At 49.3% G+C, this 22,498-nt stretch overlaps 1 protein-coding gene across 42 annotated transcripts in view; it reads right to left on the bottom strand.

Annotated features, from left to right (window-relative positions):
• PNPLA4 (patatin like phospholipase domain containing 4) overlaps window positions 1-22,498 on the bottom strand; it is a 624,040-nt gene that overhangs the window by 141,805 nt on the left and 459,737 nt on the right. The gene's annotated exons all lie outside the window — the stretch shown is intronic.

Raw genomic sequence — 22,498 nt, 5'->3', positions numbered from 1 at the left:
CACACTTAGGTTCCTTGTCTCATTCACACAGGCTCTCTCCCTAACACCATCGCTCTCTCTTTCACACACACAATTCCACTCACCCCCACATTCACAGATCCTCATATAAGCTCCCTCTCTCTCTCACACACATACAGTCACATTCCCTTATAAAGGCTCCCTCTCTTTCTCTCTTTTATATATCCCCTCATTCAGACACTCTCTGTCTCTTGCACACACACCCCCTTCACACAGGTTCCCTCTCTCTCTGGCACACACACACAGAGGCGCCGCTTGTGGCCTGAGTCTGCTTCTCATGGCTGCGAGCAGGATGGGCACCACTCATGGCCCGCCGAGTCTCTTCTCTCAGCCGCTAGCTGGTAGGCGCCGCTTGCGGTTGCAGAGTCTTCTCTCAGCTACAAACAGGATGGGCTCCACTCACAGCCCACCGAGTCTCCTCTCAGCCACGAGCAAGATGGGTTCTGCTCACAGAACCACATTGCTGCTCTTTGCCGCCCCCTACTGGTTGGCGCCCCAGGCGACCGCCTGGTTTCGCTTAGTGGACTTGCCAGCCCTGTGTATATGGTCATTTGGTACTTCCCATAAGGTGAGAGGCTGTAAGAATTTGGACAGGAGCAGGTCTGGGTGTTAAATAAAAGTTCACTGGTTAATCCTCATAGCAAAGTCCATTATCCAGAGGTGTGAATTTACATCTGATTGATGGTACAGATATAATTCTGGGTAAGATAGTCCTTTTACCAGACTTCTGGGTTGACTCCATGGTGATCTTAAATGTACAAAGTCTCCCAATGGCTGTGCGGGAATCCTAGTGGAGGTGTCTCCAACTTACTGAACCTTCTTCTTAGACACCCAGCCCATCCTGGTCCTTTGATGGTAGAGATCCGAATGGGGTCTCCTGCTCTTATTCTTCCTTCTTTAAAGATTTGTTCATACTTATGCTCTGATCTTTCTGGGGAACTTCTCTTGGGGGAAAAGTCTATGGGATCAGGCAAGTTTACCGCTCCAAAATCACAGTGGGGAAGGGGGATCCAAAAACCTCCCCACTCTTAAGTCCAAAAAATACCTTAAATCTTAAACTGGATATATCATCTGCCTTCACTGTCTCTTGCAACAGGATCCATCACTGGTGCTTACCCACCTTGAGTTTAGAGTGGGTTCACAAGTCCCCTGGTGAGAGCCCTTTTGCCCCTAAAGGGTATCAGGCGTAAAAGTCTATCTCTCTGTAAATTATAAGAAGGATCCTCAGGCAGGAAGTGCATTGGGGGGTGTCACTTCAAAAATAAACTCCTCTGGGTGAAGCTGGGAGGCCCCACCAGAGTGTGGAAAAAATACATCTTTACTCCTTGACTGCTTCCTCAAACTGAACCCCACGGTGTATTAACACAGCTGGGCTAAATAGTGCTCAGGCATCCAATCCAGACTCTCCTGGTGGGAGGGACTGAGGGGTATGGATGGCTCCTTACTAGAGGGTTCTAAAGACAGGGACAGTGACATCTGGTGGCCAGACCAGAAGGGGTTTGCCACATACAACTCAACAAAAGGTTCCGAGGAGTTCTAGAATATAAACCTGAGATACTACAGAAAGCTACAGAGTTCTGCACAAACCATCCCATACACCACACCTGCATACACTTCCATAAATCTATGCTGAAAAGTATTCCCAAAGCAATGCATCTGCATGCTTCCCCGCTTTTTTATCCCTCTATAACCAATAGTGATACTGAGGAGGAGAAGAATGTATTCACATCCATTCACTCTCTTGGTCAGATCATTTTCTGATTAGTTTCAAATTATTTAGGTTTTTCCACTATTTCTAAAACTTCTAAAATGACAAAAATGATTTGATCTAAAGTAAGTCTGGAGCTGGAGAACATTTTTGAGATACTTAGGTGATTTTTCTGTGGAAGGCTTATCAGCATCCATTGATAATATAGTTGGGACTCAGGATAGGGCCCTTATTCCAACAGCTAATTACAACTGGGAGAATTCTATGCAACACTTGACTCCAACCTTATGCAGAATTTCCTCCAGGCACAGAATTTACACTTTTCTGTGCACAACTTATGGGTAACTGGCTCCATGAGCCAGCAGGATGATGAAGAGCTAGTGGACCAAAACCTGCACAAAGAGCAGGGTGCTGTGGTATGCCTGAAGGCAGAAGAGGAGCCAGTGTTGTTTTCCTTCTGTATAACATGGCATAGGTGCCAGCTCTGTGGGTACTTGAGTACCCCCAATCTTTCTCATGGATCAGGAACTGAAAGATCCATGCAGAGCTATGGAAAGGGCAGAAAGGGATCCATGCTGCCGGGCATAGGTGTCGGAAAGGGGGAGCCCACAGTGGCCATGGCTCCCCCAAAATCTTCTTAAAAAAAAAAAAAAGAGAGAATGTATTGGTGGCAGTGGGACAGTACTTATTGTATTGTCCCTTGACTGCCTGCCTGCCCCAAATCAATCAAAGGACAACACTGGGGCCTGGAAGGGGAGGAGGAGGAGAAGGCGCCCGAAGATCCGCATGGCTTCTGTCTCCTCCTCCTGTGTAATTTCATCAGCGGTTGAAAGCTCCGCTTGAGGCCCTGTGGGCCTCAAGCGGAGCTTATCCTTCTCACGGTTGAAGACAATGGAGGCATGATAGGCCACAAGCGGAGTCCATCCCGCCTGTGGCCAAGGAGAATGAACACGAGAGAGGCCTGGGAGACCCACCTGCAGGTGATGAGGGTGACGAGGTCTGCGTGTGTGTCTGTGTGAGTAGACTGACAGTGCACAGGAGGGCTTGTGATCTGTGATTTGGAGCCTGAATGAGGGTGTGTGTGAGACAGAGATTTTGTGAGGGTGCGAAGAACTGTGTGTGTAAGAGAGAGAGAGGGAGCTTCTATGCAGGGGTGTGAGTTTGCAAGAGAGAAGCCTGTGTGAGGGTACGTGGGCATATGTACAAGAGAGTCAGGGAGCCTGTGAGTGTGTATGTGGGAGAAGGACAGAGGGAGTCTGTGCGAGGGGGTATGTGTGTGTGTGTGAGAGAGAGAGCGCCTGTGTGGGCAGGGAGAGAGAGATAGAGTCTGTGTGAGGGTGTGTATATGTGAGAGATGGATAGAGGGAGTTTGTGTGAGGGTGTGTGTGAGAGGGACAGATTGAGCCTGTGTGAGGGGGTGTATGCGTGAGAGAGAGAGGGAGCCTGTATGAGGGTGTGTGTATGTGAGAGAGGGACAGATTGAGCCTGTGTGAGGGGGTGTATGTGTGAGAGAGTGGGGCAGGGAACCTGTATGAGGGGTTTATGGGAGAGGGGTCAAACTCAGAGGGGAAAGCTGGGAGGTAGAGATTGTGGAAGGGGTTGAGATGTAAGGGGAGGAGAGAGAGATGATAGAGTGGAGGAGTTAGAGCCTGAGAGATCAGACTGAAAGGGGCCTGGCTAGGGGAATAAGGAGAGAGGCTAGAAGAGGCACTCTTAGTGTGCACTTCTAGAGGAATTCTACTCAAAATATTTGTCTGCATCTTTGGGTAACAACTTTTCTGTATCACATTTTAAGTTAATTACTCAAAGACTGATGTATATAAAATTTACAGAATTTTAAAATATTGCATGCAGAATTCCCCCAGGAGTACACTGATCTTCTCTCTCTCTTTGTATACCCAGATCCCTTATCCTCCTCTTTTCCAGACCGAGGGAATGGAGTTGGGGGTGAAGTTGGAGGCAACCAACCAAAAAAGGCATTCCGCTGCCCCTGCTGAAGGGCTTGTCTCCCCGCTGCTCCCCCCTCCCCCCCTGCAGCCTATTAGCTGGCTGAGGAATGCCCGATCGATGGGCTGCAGGGGAAGACAGGCAGCAAGCATCTGTGTCTCCTCTGATACTGCTCACCTTCCCCTGCAGCTTATTGGGATAGCTGTGGAAGGTCTGACCAATGGGCTGCAGGGGGGACCTGAGAGCAGCAGAAGTACAAGACAGACAGGCTGCTGACAAAAGGGACTAAGAAAGGGAAAGAGGAAAAGGGGAGAGAAAAGAACTGAGAGAACTGGGAGGAGAGGAACTGAGGAGGAGAGGTAAATGCAGGCTGGGAGATGAGAAGATCGGATACAAAACAGGAGACTGGCAGAGAGAGGGATAATACTGCCCTGAGGGTCTGGGAGAGGAACTGAAAGAAGGAATTCTGGCTGGGAGAGGAAGAGGAGAGAAACTGGAAGGGGAAAAAGAGACTGGGAGAGAAATTGTGGGAGAGAGTAGAGACAGGCTGTTAAGGTGTAAGGGCTGAAAGAGGGGACATGAGCTGTGAGAAGAGAAGCTGAGAAAGGGAGAAGGGGGATACAAGAAGCTGGGAGAAATGAGGTGGGCTGTGATAAGAGGAGCAGGGATGAGGGGTTAAGTGAAGGGAACTTAACAGAGAGGGGTGAAGAGGACTGGGAAAAGAGCTGTGTGGCACAGAGAAAGAGAGGGCAGATAAAGGGGGTAAATCAAAATAATGTTTGTGAGAAGAGCAGGGATCATGATGGAGGGCAGAGGCATGAAGGGGGAAGGGGAGGGTTTGAAGAGATAGGTGAGGTTAGAATAGGAGTAGGTGAGAGAAGATAATGAGCTGTGGAGAGACAGTTGGTGGATAGAAAAAGACAAGTTTGCTTACCGTAAACGTTGTTTCCGTAGATAGCAGGATGAATTAGCCATGCTGTCATGGGATCTGTCCATCAGGTCCGGGAGGCGGAGCTTGATAAAGCAGAGGTTGATTTTTGTATCCTCTGCGCCTGCGTGTGTGTGTTCCCGCGCAGGCAGATCTACTCTCCTCAGTCTGTGATTAAGCAGTTGAAGCGTTTGAAGTACTGTGATTGCCAGGGTGGTGGGCGGGTCAGCATGGCTAATTCATCCTGCTATCTACGGAAACAACGTTTACGGTAAGCAAACTTGTCTTTTCCCGTCGATAGCAGGGCTGAATTAGCCATGCTGTCATGGGAGTCACAAGCTCCCCATTCTCTTATTGGAGTGGCAATCACTTATTATGCTCTGCTGCAGATTGCAGGACCGTGCGACCTAAACTAGCATCTGCTGACGTCTGCTGATCTAGACAATAATGTGTAGTGAAGGTATGTAAGGAAGTCCAAGTAGCTGCCTTACAAATGTCTACTGGTTGAATGTTTCTGAGATGAGCCCAAGACGTCGCTAGGGCACGAACTTGGTGAGCTTTTGGCTTACATGAGAGAACCTCATTCCTTTTGTCATAGCAGAACTGAATACATTGGACTATCCAGCTGGAAATAGTTTGTTTTGAGACTGATTGTCCAGGTGCTTTAGGATCGAAAGATAGAAAGAGTTGTGATGGGCGTGTCGAAGAAGACGTCCTATTTCTGTAATAAGCGAGTGCCCTCTTACAGTCCAGGGTGTGAAGCAAAGCTTCCCTTGGCGTTGTATGTGGTTTTGGAAAAAACGTAGGAAGTTCTATACTCTGATTAAGGTGAAAGGCAGAAACAACCTTCGGTAAAAATGAAGGGTGAGTTCGAAGAACCACCTTTTGGTGAAAGAACTGTAAGTAAGGTTCATAGTGTACTAGTGCTTGCAACTCACTAACTCTTCTAGCTGATGTGACTGCTACGAGGACTACCACCTTCCAGGTAAGGAATTTTAAGTGTGCAGAGTCCATAGGTTCAAACGGAGGAAGCATGAGTTGTTCTAATACTATATTAATATTCCACGGAACCGGTGGTTTGGTCGTGGGGGGTCTGATATGTAGTAGACCTTTGAGGAACCGGGTAAGCAAAGGGTGAGTTGCTATAGAGCCTTGCTTATATGGCTTGTGGTAGGCCGCGATGGCACTGAGATGGACTCTAATCGAAGCCGTGGCTAGGCCTGTTTCAAATAAGGAATGAAGGTAGTCTAGCAACCGTTGAGGCGAACAGTCCATAGGTGATACCTGTTGGGCTATACACCATGTAGTATACCTTTTCCATTTATATTGGTAATTGCGTCGGGTAGAGGGCTTTCTAGATTCCATTAGGATACGCTGAGCCTGAAAAGAGACGTTCTGTTCCGTTAGCACCCACCTGTCAATCTCCACGCCGTCAAGTGTAGGGATGAATGCAGTGGGTGTAACAGCGTTCCCTGGTCCTGCAATAGCAGATCTGGGCGATGTGGTAGTCGGATCGGTGTGTCGCTGGAGAGGTGCAGTGGGAAACTGTACCAGGGCTGTCTTGGCCAGGCTGGAGCAATGAGGATCATTTGAGCCTTGTCCAGTATGCATTTTTGGATTGTTCTGGTGATTAAGGGAATGGGCGGAAATGCATATAGCAGTCCCGACGTCCATGGAATGAGGAAGGCATCCTGCACCAGCCGGAACTGGCTTGGACGAATGGAACAGAACTTTGGAAGCTGTGCATTGAGTTCCGTCGCAAATAAGTCTATCTGTGGCGTGCCCCATTTGGCAAAAATGTTGAGCACTACTTCCCTGTTGAGGGACCATTCGTGTGGGTGGAAGATTCTGCTCAATCTGTCCGCTCTCGTGTTTGCTATACCTGGCAGGTATGTGGCCTGGAGATGTATGCAGTGTTGGTGCGCAAATTGGAAGATGAGTAATGCTTCCTTGCAGAGGGTCCAGGAGCCCGAGCCCCCCTGTTTGTTTATATAGAACATCGCAACCTGATTGTCTGTGTAGACCATGACTCTTCGTCCTTTCAGAAATTGTTGAAAAGCCTGAAGAGCGTTGCGAATCGCTCGAAGCTCCAGTAAATTTATCTGCATCGCTTGTTCCGTTGGTGACCAAAGACCTTGTGTCTCGTGGACCTCTAGATGTGCCCCCCAACCTGTCCGAGAGGTGTCTGTCGTTAGAACCGAATCGTGTATCGGTTGTCTGAATAGAGCTTCCTTCACTAATGTGGACGGGAGGAGCCACCAGGTTACATCCCTCTTCATTTCTGCGGTGGGGGCAATTGCCTGTGTGAGTGGTTGGGAGTGCTGACGCCATTGTCGTTTGAGTCCCCACTGTAGCCGTCTCATGTGTAACTTGGTGTTCGGCACTAAGAAATTGGCGGCCGCCATGTGGCCCAGAAGAACTAAGATTCGTCTGGCCGACGAGGCTGGTCTCGGTAAGAGGTCGTGCAGAAGCTTCTGCATTTGCACTTGGCGGTCCTGTGGCAGATATGCCCTGGATTGAGTGGTATCCAGATACGCTCCTATGAATTGTAGTCGTTGGGTCGGCGTTAGGTGAGATTTCTTGAAATTTACCACTAACCCCAGTTGATGCAAACAATGAAGTATTTGATTGAGATGGCAGAGAAGGCGGTCCTATGATGGCGCTACTACTAGCCAGTCGTCTAGATAAGGGAAAATTGTCATACCCCGTTGTCGGAGGTGAGCCACCACCACTACCATGCACTTGGTGAACACTCTGGGTGCCGCTGATAACCCGAAGGGAAGTACCCTGTATTGGTAGTGCTGCTGCTTGTAAGTGAAGCAAAGGTACTGCCAAGAAGAAGGATGGATTGGAATGTGAGTATATGCATCCTTCAGGTCGATGGAACACATCCAATCGTTGGGTTGCAGTAAGGGTAGGATTGATTTCAGGGATACCATCTTGAATTTCTCTTTTATCAGACATTTGTTGAGGTCCCTGAGATCCAGAATGGGTCGGAGGCCTTCCGGTTTCTTGGGAATTAGGAAATATGGGGAATAGAATCCTCGATTGTAGCTGTTCGAGGGTAATCGCACTATTGCCTTCTGTTGGCAAAGGTGTAATATCTCCGTCTGGAGTTGTGGATGGTCCCGGGACGGCCTGAGGGCGAGGACATGTGGGAGATGTGGTTTGAACTGAAATTGAAGACGATAACCTTGATTTACAATGTCCAATACCCATTGATCCGATGTTATTTGATCCCAAAGCGCAACACGGGCTTGGATTCTTCCCGGCGGCGAAGGGGTGAGTGATGGTGGCTGCAGGCTCAAAAAGACTGAGTGGCCTTAGGAGCAGCTGACTGCTGTTGAGGTTGTTGGCGCTGCGCGCGTGGCCTGCCTCTGCGGGGCAGATTCGATTGTTGCTGAGGATGCTGCTGCCTCTGATAAGGCTGATACGCCTGGTAGGTTTGAGATCGGTATCCTGAATATTGACGGAAAGGTCTTCTGCCGTAGGCGGCTCTACGTTGGTAAGGATAAGCCCGTTTCAACGGCTGATAATGTGTCTGAGAGTGAAGGGACTGAACCGCCAACGCCTCATCTTTAAGTTTACCGACTGTTTCCTGTAACTTCGCTCCAAATAGGTGATCACCGGCACAGGGAAGGTTGGCTAGTTTCCCGTGCACATCCTCTCTGATGGAGCTGGATCGAAGCCATGCCGTCCTACGAGCTGCTATGGCTGTCGCGGAAGCTCTTGAGGAGGTCTCCATACCTTCGTAGACTGACCGGAGCAGGTGTCTGGAACATTCCTCCATATCATGTAGGGTTTGCCTGGATGCAGTCATACAAATATTGCACCATATAAAACTGGTGGTGCATAATGCGTGTGGTAAGCATCGAGTTTTGGTATATTTTTCTTCCTACTTCATCTAGATACCTATTGTCCTTACTTGGCGGATAGGTAGTATGGATTTTTGGCTTCTTAAACCGCTGCATAGCGGACTCGACCACTACTGATTCATGTGGTAGTTGTTGCATAGTATATGGAGCTTCTTTTTTGATCCTAAACTTAATATCGGATTTCCTGGATACCGATTGTATAGTTTGAGGAGTTTCCCATGACTTCAATAGTAGTCGATGGAGTAGGTCATGAGGCGGGAGTGTTGTTGGCTCTCCCGGCACATCGAAAATTTTTAGAAGCCCCAACGTCTCAGCTCTGGGGTCAGGATCTTTTTGAATTTGCAGGTGAAGGATCTTTCCAATCTTTTCCAAAAACTTCGGATAGGAGAGATCTTCCGGAGGTGAATATGGTTCCTGTTGACCTTCTGGAGGGTCGGAGGGAAACCCTGTTGATGACGTAGGGGAATCAGAAAAAGAGTCGTCAGGCTCATGTGATACCGAGACTGCTGGAGAAATCGAGATAGCTCGTTCTGCAAGGGGAGATTGTTTGTCACTAATGTCCTCAAAAGGGTCCGAAGATCCCTGATCTTGCGTGGGGCGTACGTTATCCTTGTCTGTGATAAATGACGTTTGAATGGCTTCGTAAAATCCAGACAAGGATTGTGACAGTTGCCAAAAGGCATCCTTTGTGGTCTGTGACATCACTTTTGGTGCTTTTTTCACTTGTTGATCTTTCAGAGGACTAGATGGAGGCTGTGGGCGTTCCCGTCCACCCCCCGAACCTGGAGAAGCGTGCGAGGATGAAAGATATATCGGGGAGTCGTGGTCCTTGCGTTGAGACCACTTTGAGGATCTAGACGTGGAAGGACTGATTTCCCTATGACTTCGATGCTTATGTCTATGGCCCCGGTCTAGATCTCGTTTCCTTCCCTTGTCCTGATGAGAAGCTGAAACATGTGAAGAGGTATGAGTTCTCCGGGAGTCGTGTGAAGAGGAACTTGACCTCCTATGTGGGGAACTGCGTGAAGTGGAGCTGTGAGTGTCCGATCTTTTACGTTTGTGATTCCCCTTCTTCGTTACAGATAACGAATACAACTTGGGATCTCTGTTAGTAGGCAACGACACAAACAATCCTGTTTGCTCCTTCGTCTGCTGCCGTGGTGAAAGGAGGAATGCCTCTTTAGAAGAAGCTAGTGCCTTCATTACTCTTTGCGGCTCAGTCCCTTGTATCGGCGCCGCTTGGCCTTCCGATCGCAGAGGAGTCTCAGGCGCCGTATGTTTCTTTTCATTTTGGCTTTTCGGAGCCGGTTGGTCCTTCGACACCGTGTGGCTTTTCGGCGCCGTGGTACCCTTGGGCGCCTTATGGCTTTTCGGCGCCGTGTGATCTCTCGGCTCCTTTTGGCTCTTCGGCGCCATATGGCTCCCCGGCGTCTTGTGGCCTTTCGGCGCCGTTAGGTCGTCTGGCGCTGTGCGGCCTTCCTGCGCCATATGTTTGTCCGGCGCCGTATGTGGTTTCGGCGCCCTGCCGACTTTCAGCGCCCTAATGGTTTTCGGCGCCGGCGTGCTCTTCGGCGTCGTGCGATCGAGCGTCTTGGAAGACGCGTCTTTCGGGCCTTTAACCTTCGGCGCCAACATGTGCCCCTGTTTTTTTGGCGTCATGGAGGCGTGTAGGGCCGGCGCCGACCTCTTTAATGTTGTGCGGCGCCGTTCCTGCTCTTCTCGCCCCGTGTCTCCCGTAGGGCGCGGTGATCTGGGCCCTAGGCTCGGCGTCGTGTGGCGCGAACCACCATTACGTCTATGAGGCGACCTGCCTCGCTCCCGGCTTTGACTATCGGATTTTCGGCTATGAAGGGTTGCAGGGCCCTGCTCCCCTGTTACCTGGCTATCCGAAAGAGCCTTAGGTGCCGAATATTTTACCTTCTTCACCGGTCCCGGTGAAGAATGGGCCTCCGAAGCCTCAGGAGTGCTTAGGAGTTCTTGAAGCCTGTAGGCCCTTTGTCTTTTTGCCCTGGGGGACATTTTTGCGCAAAATTCACAGTTAGACACATCGTGTGCGCTGCCGAGGCACCGGTAGCACCGGTCATGGCCATCGGTGACCGACATCACCTGGTTGCAGCGGCAGCGTTTAAACCCGCTCTTGGACATGAGGAAAGTCTTGGCTCCGCGTGCGATCCCGCGCGCGGAAAAAACAGACTGAGGAGAGTAGATCTGCCTGCGCGGGAACACACACACGCAGGCGCAGAGGATACAAAAATCAACCTCTGCTTTATCAAGCTCCGCCTCCCGGACCTGATGGACAGATCCCATGACAGCATGGCTAATTCAGCCCTGCTATCGACGGGAAAGAATATGTACATGCAGGAAAAATAAATGATAAAGGAAGACCAGAAAATAAACTTTAAAAGAAAAAGGAATGAGGAGGCAGATGAAAGTAAAAGAGTACAAGTACAAACAGAGAGAGAGAGAGAATAGATTCAAGCTACAGCCACAAAGGTTGGAAAACCATTTATTCAAAGTTTGGTGGAGATTTCTCTGCTAGCTGAGATGGGTCAAGGGTGCGGCACAGGCAGGGCCAGATGTGGGCTCAGACAACAAAGGCACGTGGTTACAGTGCCAAATTCTGATTTCCAATGCCAAATCCTCCTACCTAGAGTCCTCTGCCTATGGACAATTTAATTTTAAATCCATCCTTAGGCACAAGTGCTACCTGCCCTTTTCTTCCAGCTCTGAAGTCACCAGGGTAAATAAGATATTTTACTGGAAGGGTGGGAGGAGGAGGAGGATGTATTGGTGGCGTGCCATATCATAGGCTCAAAATATCTCTCTTTTAAAAACCTCTCCCCACTGGCAGCTCCAGAATTGATAGGGGCTGCAGTCAGGGCACAGAGGTGAACATCGTTCCTCTTGTTCATAAAAATTAATAAAACATTCACCTGTTATATCTCACAGGAGAGGGCGGATATCTCTGGGGTTTCCAAAATTGAGGGCAGGAAGCACCACATGCAGCCGTGGCCCTGGAGGTGGGGAGATGCTGACTGCTGAAGGTGTCAGGGCTCAGGACATGCAGGAGGATTGTTGCGTTTGTGCCTGTTCTCACCCTCGCTCCACCCTCTCTACCTTTGTGGCGACTCCCTTCAGGTCTGACGGACAGATTCTGCCGCGGCTTCTCCTCGCCGCTTCTCCCTGGAATCCCCGGGCTGGCCTAACGCTGCGGATCTGCCATGTTCCTGATGACGTAAAGGCGTGGGCACGCGCACGCTCCAGAGTTTGTACTGGCAAGGGCGCGAACCTTGGGGGCTTCCCCCCGTAGTGACGTCATCCGCTTCCAACTTAAAAGGTCTTTGCTTGCAACTACGAATTGAGTTAGCAAGGAGGATAACTCTCTCACTGCTGCTCTGCCTCCTCAACTTACCTAGGGGTACCCGCTCCTCGGGGGCCCCGCTCTCTCTTCTTGATTTCAGCTTGCTAAGACGGGATCCGGTACTCGCTCCTTGAGGGCCTACGTCCCTGAATGCTCAGAAGACTCCTTACTGCCTGGAAGCAATCGCAGACGTGAACTTTGTGAGTTCTATTACAGATAGGAACCGGTACTCGCTCCACGAGGGCCTATGTTCCTAATCTCCGAAGACTCCCTTCTGTCTAAGACGTTATCGCAGGTACGGAGATCGTGAGTCATTATTGCAGATAGGAACCGGTACTCGCTCCACGAGGGCCTATGTTCCTAAAACTCTCCAAAGACTCTCTTCTATCCTAGAAACCATCTCATACACAGATATTGTGAGTTCTCATTCCAGACTGCATAGAGGAACCTGTACTTGCCTACGGCTCCTGTTCCTGAATATACTGAAGACTCTCTGTTGCATAGAAGCCATTACAGATATCTACAATTGTGAGTGTATCATCTACTACTGGTTATGTATCCAGCATACCCTGTCTACTCACTACCTATAGTCTCTCTCTACAGCTCAGCAACCCAGAGACTGCAATTCCAGTAACTGAGGGACGTCAGCCCTGCCGGGCACATCAGCTCACTATTGCCACCTCTGCTGGTTCTACTTCCTGTCTAATAAAGAACTATCTGTGTTTGTCTCCATACTCCAGCCTAGCCGGTGGTCCCTCTCAGGATATCCTCCTGAGGGCGCTGTCATCTACCATCGGCCCAAGGATTCACCAATTTCCATTAAGTGTTTATTCCTTACACTTCTAGAGCGGTATCATACAGACTGCCACTCTGTGGGGAGTCGACCCACAACAGATCACTAACTCCGTCTACGGAGTACAACGGACTGCTGGCTACGCCCCTCTGAGGGAGCAGATCTATAACAGATTGCTAGCTCCACCCCACCCCCCCATGCGGGGTGATCGATAACAGATTGCTAGCTCCCTAGCGGATTTATAACAAGGATGTCTTATGTGGATTGACTCTGGCCTGGAATCCTCAAGTCCCGGGAGAAATGCTGCAGGGGATGGGAAGGCAGGAGAGGATCCAGGAAAAAGAAAAGTGCCTGTGCTCAGAGCAGGGAAATGATCCAAGCCTATGGAGGAGAGGAAATCACAGATTGAAAGGTAAACTGAGCCTGCCAAGGAAGGGAAGTCTAAACATGCTAATGAGGGGCGGGAATCGAGCCTGCGGATGGGTGAACCAAACCTGCACAGAAGGGCAGCTGGCTAATAAGGGACAAGAAGGAACCTTCTCAGAAGCAGAGGGAGGGGAAGAGAGAAGGTCAGGTCAAGGGGCTATAGGGAGCAGAGAAGGCTAAGCAAACATAGGGAGTGGAGCAGAAAATGGAGAAATTACTTACTTGATAATTTCATTTTCCTAGCGTGTAGACAGATCGACTCAGGATCAGTGGGATGTACCAAAGCTACTTCCAACAGGGTGACAGGTTGCCCGCAGTCAAGTCAACACTGCATGTGGAAAGGCTGCATCCTCCCAGGCCTGCACATCCAGATAATAAAGCCTGGAAAAAATGTGTAAGGAGGACCAAGTCTCAGCTCGGCAGAAATTGACAGGAGACAACAGACTAACCTCCGCCAATGACACTAACTAAGCTCTAGTGGAATGAGCCCCCACCTGAGTAGGCAATGGCTTTCCAGCATCCACATACGTGGCCGTGACCACCTCCTTAATCCAACAAGCTATGGTAGCCCACGAAGGCGGAACACCCTGCTTATTCCCGCCATGGAGAACAAACAGGCGATCCGCGTTTGGAAAAGACATGGAGACCTCCAGATACCGTACGACAAGATGCTTAACATCTGAGGAGCGCAAAAGGCGAAACTCCTCTGCATCCCTGATCTTATGCAGGGATGGCAAGGAGATAGACTGATTCAAATGAAAGTCCGAGGCTACCTTGGGCAAGAAATATGGAACAGTATGCAGCTGTAACGTCCCCGGAGTCACCCGAAGAAACAGCTCCCGGCAAGACAAGGCCTGCCACTCAGAAATCCGACATGCAGAACATATAGCCACCAGGAATACAGTCTTCAAAATCAACAACCATAAGGAAAGGCTACGCAGTGGTCAGAACATAGGGCCCACCAAAAAGTCCAGCACCAAATTAAGATTCCACAATGGAACCGGTAACTTCAAGGGAGGCCTAAGGTGTTTCACTCCCTTCAAAAAACTGGCCACATCAGGATGAGATGACAAGGAAACACCATTCACCAGGCCTCTGAAAAAGGCAAGAGCTGCAACCTGCACCTTCAAGGAATTAAGAGCCAATCCTTTATTCAACCCATCCTGCAAAATATCCAGATTGAGAGGAATCTTAACTGAATGAGGAAGAACACCCCGCTCCTCACACCAGGCTTCAAAAACTCTCCAAACCCGCACATAAGCAAATGAAGTGGAGAACTTGCGAGCGCGGAGTAAAGTGTCAATCATCGCAGGGGAATAACCACGCTTTAACAGGCGAGCCCTCTCAAGGGCCAAACCATAAAACAGAATCGAGTCGGATCCCCATGAAGAATCGGTCCCTGCTGAAGCAGATCCATGTGTGGTGGAAGACAAATGGGTGCCACCACCATGAGTAGTCGCAAATCCACGTACCACAGACGCCTGGACCACTCTGGCACCACCAGGTGTACTAGTTCCCTGTGGTCTTTGATCTTGTGAATTATCCTGCCCAGCAAGGGACACGGAGGAAAGGCATAAAGCATTGTGCCTTCCAGCCAGACCTGTACAAAAGTGTCTATTCCCAGGGACATGGATCTCTCCTGTGACTGAAGAAGCGAGGAACCTTCGCATTTCGAGAAGTCACCAGCAGGTCTAGGGACGGAAGGCCCCAGTGATCCACAATCAGTTGAAACACCTCGGCTGACAACACACACTCTCTTGGGTCCAGACTCTCCCTGCTGAGAAAGTCCGCTCTTACGTTGTCTGTTCCTACAATGTGAGAGGCCAAGATCATCTGCAGACGACCTTCCACCCATTTCATCAGCTGGTCTATTTTCTGCGACACTTGCTGGCTCTTGGTTCCTCCTTGGCAAATGATATAGGCCACCGTCGTCACGTTGTCTGACACATGAATCGCTTGATTCCGGAGCCAGCCGTTCCGCTTGGACCTCTAGGTGATTGATGTTCCAGCGGGACTCTTTGGCATTCCAGCACCCCTGGGTCGTTAATTCCAGACAGTGAGCCACCAACCATGGAGATTCACTTCTGTAATGAGTACCAACCAGGCTGGAGAGGACAAGGGAACTCCCTTTCTCAAATGATCCTCCTGAAACCAACACTGGAGGCGGGAGCTGATTTATTTTGGCAAGTGGAGCTGAATCGCATAATCCTGAGACTGTGGGTTCCAACAAGGTAGCAGACAGCGGTGGACACATATGCATCCTTGCCCACAGCACCACTTCCAGGGTAGCTGCCTTCAAGCAGAGTATCTGTAAGTAGGACCATACCATCGGGTGTTTGATGTTCATCAACTGACGCACTTGAAACATTAATCTCTGGATCCGAACTTCCAGTAGAAAAACTCTGACCTGTTTCATGTCGAACCGGACCCCAGATACTCCAACCACTGGGATGGCTGAAGATTGCTCTTGGTCAGGTTCACCACCCAACCGAGCTCCAGCAATAAGGAGATCACCTTCTGTGTCACCAGATGGTTCTCTTCCTGAGAATTGGCTTGAATCAGCCAGTCGTCCAAATACATAGAAACATAGAAATGACGGCAGAAGAAGACTAATAGGTCCATCTAGTCTGCCCAGCAAGCTTTCACACTTATTTCTCATACTTATCTGTTACTCCGACCGCTGAGTTCAGGGCCCTTATTGGTAGCTTTTTGAATCTAATTTCCTTCCACGGATGCACTAGGATTTCTTCTTTTCGCAAGGCCACCGCTACCTCCATCATAATCTTGGAAAATATTCTGGGAGCGGTGGCTAGACCAAACGATAGCACCCAAAACTGATAATGGTGCCCCATACCGCAAAGCGTAGAAAGCATTGGTGTTCCAATTGATGGGAATATGAAGGTAAGCCTCTGACAGATCCAAGGAGATCAGAAAGTCCCCCAACTGTACCGCCATTATTACCAAGCATAAGATTTCTATTCTAAAATAAGCTACCTACAAGTGACGGTTGACCCTCTTGAGATCTAAAATGGGACGAAAGAAGACCTCCTTATTGGTCACAACAAAATAATTGGAATATTGCCCCATACTTTCTTGAGACGTGGGCACCAGAACCACAGTCTGAAGAGCCTTTGAAGCATGAACTCAACTTCCTGCTTCTTCTGCGGGGAGTGGCAAGGGGATACCATGAACACGTCTTGAGGAATACTGCAAAATTCCAGTGCATACACTTCGCGTATCACCTCCAGTATTCACTGGTTCAACATGATCCTGATCCACCTCTGTTAAAAGAGAGAGGGGCGTCCCCTATTTCCTGTTCCAGAAGATGGGTCGGCAAACCTTCATTGGGAAGCTTGGGAAGGTCCACCACCCAAGCCTGCTCCTCTCTTGGGCTGCCGAGGACGAAAGGACCGAGTCCTACTGAAATGCCGAGTCTGCTGAAAGATCAACCCTCTGTAGGGACAAAATGGCCTGGAACCTCGGAGAAAACCCCTCATACCAAAGGGGCACTGTAACTGTTTCTTATTCTCCAGCAACCGAGGCACCAGAGACTTGCCCCACTTACTGGCCAGTTTCTTCAACTTACTCCCAAAAAAGAATGAGCCTTTAAAGGGCATCTTGATAAGACTGGCTTTGGAAGCTGTGTCAGCTGACTAATTTCACAACCAGAGTTGACGCCTGGCGACTATCACCAAAGCCACTCCTCTGGCCGAGGTCTGGACCAAATCACAACATCTGCTAAAAAGGTGGCAGCAGGCTCCATAACCAGTCTGGAATTCCCTCCAGATTCATCAGCTTTAAGATCTCGCCACTAAGGCACAACAGGAGGCAATCTGTAAATTCATCGCCACTGCCTCAAAGGCTTGCTTAAGAACACCCAGCTTTTTCTAGGTCTGGGAAATCAGGGCTGGATTTCATCTCTATGAAGGAACCACAACATGGTTCGATATGGTTCCAGCCCTGGAGTAATTTCCCCATCTTCCAGGGAATCAGGATCAACCTCATCATCAGTGCCATCCGGATTTCTGCTGGGAACACCTTCAGGGAACCGAGGCGAGCCCCAGCGCTTAAGCATAGGATTGGAAAAGGGGAGCCACCGGCTGAGGGTCCTACTGGACAGAAATGGGGAAAGCAGAGGACTGCGCCTAAAGAAAGGCTTGTCAGTCTCGAACAAAATTCCACCCAAGAAAAAGCAGCCAGGTCCAGACTAAGACAAGAAGGAACTGGAGCTGGTCCCACAGAACTGTCCTCACCAGCGGAGGAGCCAGTCAAGGGAGAATCAAGATCTACCATCCCCCCAAGTCAAGGCTGTGACCAACCCATCATCAGAATGGGAGGAGCCAGGCTTAGCAAAATCCGAGGAAGACAACTCTCCCTGAGCATCTGAGCAGCGCTGACACAGGTTAGAAGCGAGGTCAGGCTGAGAAGCCCTAATATGACAAGCAACACAAATAGGAAGACGCTTAGGCTTCTTGCTTACTGGCGCCATAGCTGTGGTAAATACGTGTCGGAATGGCTCGCACTCAAAAATTAAATGCGCCCAAAAAATAAGCACCTAGAAGAAAGCGTGGCAAGGTGCACGCACAACCTGTGCGCCAAGTTAAGTGTGTAAAAGCATTTGTGCATGTAAAAAGTGTGCCCAATAACCGAGTGCCATTGAGTGCACAAAGCCGACACTGCCCACACCAACGGCCTACAGAGGGCAGCAGAGCACATACAAGAGCGCACAAAAATGGCCTCAGCGGCCTACCACACGGCGGGCAATAAAAAAAGCCTAAGTGCGGGGCCTAGCCCACCGGGGGCCGCTCAACCCGCCAGACTGCCCAGTTCCCCAACCACAACGGGAGCGGAACAAATGTCGGCAAGGTGTGCCAAGGCAACGGAGACTGGAGGAAGTCCTGAAACCCTTCTGTGTCTGATTCAGGAAAATTTTTTTCCTTTTTTTTTAAACCTTACCTGAGCTCAGCGCTTAACGGCTGAGTACAGCGACGGTCTTTGGTTGCAGGGGGAGAGGGCATCCACCATCACCGCCGCACTCGGCCTCCTGTACCTGCGGCCTTTCAGCTGCACTAGCAGCTAAGTCCACACCGGGAAACCCAGCTACCAGACCAAGGTACACCTCTGAGGGACCACAGAAATCACCTCAGGAATTCTGATCTGGGGGAGGGACCTTTCGGTATCACCACAGGAGAGCGAGGCTTTCTTTTCCTGAATTTAGAATTTCAGATTTCTCCTTTCAAAAAGCTCAAAGCAATCCCCAAAGGAAGATGCACGTCCACTATCTGCTGGAGATGGAAAATACTGGTAGGCTGGTGTCACTGCATGGGTATATACTGCAACGTCAGCTTCCTCTGTCTCCATCTGCTGGCAGAGGAGCATAAACCCACTGGTGCTGAGTCCATCTGTCTACACACTAGGAAAATAGGTATTACATCTGCCCCCAAACATACAATTCAAAGTATGCCCATGCAGGAGGGATGAGGGTTACAAGTGCAAAGGAATTAAGGAAGGAGGGGAAATTAGGAGAATGAGAAAAAATGGTGAGACTTATGGACATGAGCTGGGGTTGGCGAGAAGAATGACTGGTAGCATTTTGAGTCTTCCCTAGCTTTTGTTTTGGCCACGTGAGTCTTCCCCATGTCCACATTACAGGCTCCTCTCTACATATTTAAATACAGTCCCACTCATGTCCCACTGTGGCTTTATTTTTTTATTTTTTTGCTGTAATTTGTGTTGAGTGCAGCACATTTTCAAAAGCTGGCTCCTAGGCCACTCAGATACCAGAGTGTGAGCTGTGTGATGCCCAAACTCCTGCAAGACTTTAAGAGTAGGTCAGAAGCTTGGGCACCAAGCTGCTCCTAGTCTGAGAGTACAGTGCAGGAAGATGACAGATGCTCTGGGTTAGCGACAGGAGATAGGGGAATTTGACTGCTGGAGACTGGGAAACGTGAGAGAGACAGGGTGGATGACAGTGGTGGGGAGAGAGACTGGGGAAAGGAGAGATGAGCTAGTAATGAGGTGAGGAACAGGGTGCAGTGGCAGGAGAGTGTGAGGAGACGAGCAGGGGGAGGAGAGACTGTTGGAGTGGATAAGCTGTAGGCATGGAGAGTGTAGGAGGATGGCGTGGGGGAGGGGGAAAGAGTGTGTGTGAAGGGGGAGAGTGATCCATTGCTTCATGGTTAAGGTCTCATTTGAGTAAATCCAACAAAGCACTGGAGTAATGCTTGCACTTTAATATATTGACATCCACACAAGTGCAAGAAACAATGTAAGTTCCTGGTGTAGTTTAAAGTTTTATGTATGACATTTTATTGCGGCAACTCCTGAATTCAAAACAAAGACTTTAAATACGATACCCCCAACACGGTCCCGTGTTTCGCCACCCGACTGTATCAATCTGACAGCGTGTTTTCAAACACGCAGTCACCCGTGTTTCGCCACCCGACTGTATCAATCTGACAGCGTGTTTTCAAACACGCTGTCAGATTGATAAAGATCATTGTTAAAATTAACTCCCCCCCGAAGCAGTCGGGTGGCGAAACACGGGACCGAGTTGGGGGTATCGTATTTAAAGTCTTTGTTTTGAATTCAGGAGTTGCCGCAATAAAATGTCATACATAAAACTTTAAACTACACCAGGAACTTACGTTGTTTCTTGCACTTGTAAGGTCTCATTTGGCCATCAGCACAGCCCAAGAAGAGCTGCTGGCAAAACCAACTTCCAACTGTTCCCTTTTGTAACAACCAGCACGGACATCTCTGTGTGCCACAAGTACTGGCAGCTGCAAGCAGTCAGCACTGTCTGCAGTTCACCTTGGACTGCATGCACTGCTAAAGGAGAAAGCTGAAAACCAGAAGCCATAGTTACAGTGCACTGTTCTCCTGCGGGAATCCTACACAATGCACTTTACAATTTTGCATCGCTTCGTATTTTACATTAATTACTATTCAAAGACAGTGGGAAAACTGTGTTAGTTTAATAAATATAGAACGCAGAATTTTAAAATATTGCGTGAGAATTTTAATTTTTTTCTGCAAAATTCCTCCAGGAGTAATTGATTCAGTTGCTCCATTAAGGAAGTACCAAACTTCTTCAAGTCAGCCTTCCTCCCTGATTTTCAGACAAACTCTGGTCTACTAAACTTCAGGGTCAAAAACTAGACAGGAAATGGCAGAAATCAAGACTATGAAGGTAAAGAGGTTTGTATTAAATATTATCAGCTGTTATGACAAAGCTATTCCCTCAAACACGCACCTTTATTATTCTACCTTAAGGAACCTAAACATGCACCAAAGAGCTGCTCTCTATTAGGAGTGGGAAGGGGGGAACATTTTTTGGTTTCATTTTTGGGGGGCTTTTTCCCCCACAAATTTCATTTTGTGTAATGTTTATTTTGTTTCTTTAGTTTAAAAAAAACAAAAAACACTGAACCTCCCCAAAAAACAGAAAAAAAAAAAAGAAACAGGGCTTCCCAGGGCCTTCTGTGTCACCCACCCATCTCTCCCACCAAGAAAAATGATGGTCCAGGATCCTCCCCAGTCCCCACTAACCCACAGACAGGGCCTTGCATGGGGCCTAGGATGACGTCAAGGCAACCTACCGTGGCCTAAGCCTACGCAAGGCATCGAAGCTAGCTGATCCTGACACCTAGGCCCAGCTCAAAGCCTCGGCCTTAGCTGCGACCTTGGCCTAGGCCCTATGCAAGGCCAGGCTTGAAGGCCAGGCCTGGACCAGGGCCCGGTCCCAGGCACAATGCTGCAGCCCAGCCCAGAAGCCAGGTCTTGACCATGGGGCCTGAGCCCAGGCCTGAGTTCAGGTCCCAATACCTGGGCCTCGACGTAGGCCAGGGCCCAGGCATAGACCCAATGCTTTGGCCTGGCCAGGAAGCCGGATCTCGACGCTGGGGCCTTAGCCGAAACCCGGGCCTGACACCTGGGCCTCGGCTTAGGTTAGGGCCCAGGCCCAGCGCACAGACCTCGGATGTCTTCTTTCTTCAGTTTTCTTTCTTTTTCGATAAATAACACCGTCCTTTTGGGAGGCGCTGGAATTAATTCTATCTCATCCTCCCCAGTGGAGTATGCTATTTTGATGAACAGCAATACAATTAGCTGCTGTACATCAAAACAGTACCCTCCGTTGGGGAGGATGTGCTGGAGTTAATTAACTCCAGTGCCTCCCATGCGGATGTCGTTATTTCACTGAAATGGAAAGAAGACCAAAGAAAGAAGACCTCCGAGGCCTGGGCTAATGCCCCAGTGATAGGATCCAGCTTCCAGCCTAGGCCCTGGCATCAAGCCTGGGACCAAGCCAAGGCCCTGGCATCAGGACCGGGCCACAGCATTGGATTGGGAAATTTCCCCGGCCTGTGCCCAACCGGCAACTTTTCTTTTTAACAGGTTTTCAAAACAAATTTTGTCTCATGTACTATTTTGTTTCTCCCGAATGCCTGTCCCTACTCTCTATTGTAAATGGCCTTTAACAGACTCCTCAACCATCAGAACAGATTGCGCCTTCAGCTTCTCACAGTATAAAGTATTTGCCAGCTACTTTCAAGAAAAAAAGTATCTGCGTTCAGATTTGGAAGCCAACAGACCTGACCTTTCTTCTTTAAGCGAGACCAGTGAGCCACTCTTTACACTTCTTTCCATTTATTAAGCAGAACTAAGAAGATGCTGACTAATACAAAATTCACTTCTTGTAGCCGAGATATCCAGTCTTCCTGGGATGCCAACAGAAAAACGGCCGCCATCTTCATGGACCTCCACTTGTTCCCTTTTCCCCTCCCCATATATCTCTACTCCTTCTTCCTCTACCCCCATAGTCCTACACTCTCTCTCTATTTCCTCCCTTCCCTCCTGCCAGCACCCCCTCCCAGCTCATCTCTCTTGAAGAGGTCCAATGGAAGTTGGTAGGGGTGGTCTTGGGTCCAGTGGAGGTGGCAGGAGCAAGTTGCGAGAAAGTGCAGGGACTGGGCCAGATCATGGCTTTAGACCCCATCTCCTGCACTGAAGTCAGGAGAGGGAAGGGCTAACTTGCAACCTGCTGCCTCCCCAGGACCCAGCTTCATCCAGGCCACTTCATGAAAGAAGAGTTGGGGTGGGTGGGAGGAGACAAAGTGGGAATTTGAGAAAGGGGGATGGACACTCCAGAGGAGTGGAGACATGTGAAGAGGGATAGGGTGAGATTCTGATCCTGGGGAGGCAGAAAGTCAGTGGATTACCAGCAAATATATTGCAAGTATAAAGTTCTTGCCAGCTGACAGCCTGCTTTAATCAAAATTAAATGTGCCAGCCATCTATTAGTCAGTTGGCAAAATTATTCTTAACTTTGTTTTCCTCTGACTTACACTACACTCTCTGTTCATGCACTCATTCTATCACACTGCGTGCTCAGTACTATAAAGCCTACGATCCTCAGGAGTGAAAAATACCCAAGAACATC

The sequence above is a fragment of the Rhinatrema bivittatum genome, chromosome 5, assembly GCF_901001135.1.
Source record: "Rhinatrema bivittatum chromosome 5, aRhiBiv1.1, whole genome shotgun sequence".
In the NCBI taxonomy this organism is placed as follows: Eukaryota; Metazoa; Chordata; class Amphibia; order Gymnophiona; family Rhinatrematidae; genus Rhinatrema; species Rhinatrema bivittatum.
Note: the sequence above shows the minus strand (reverse complement) of the source record. Positions and strands in the feature narration are given on the sequence as shown.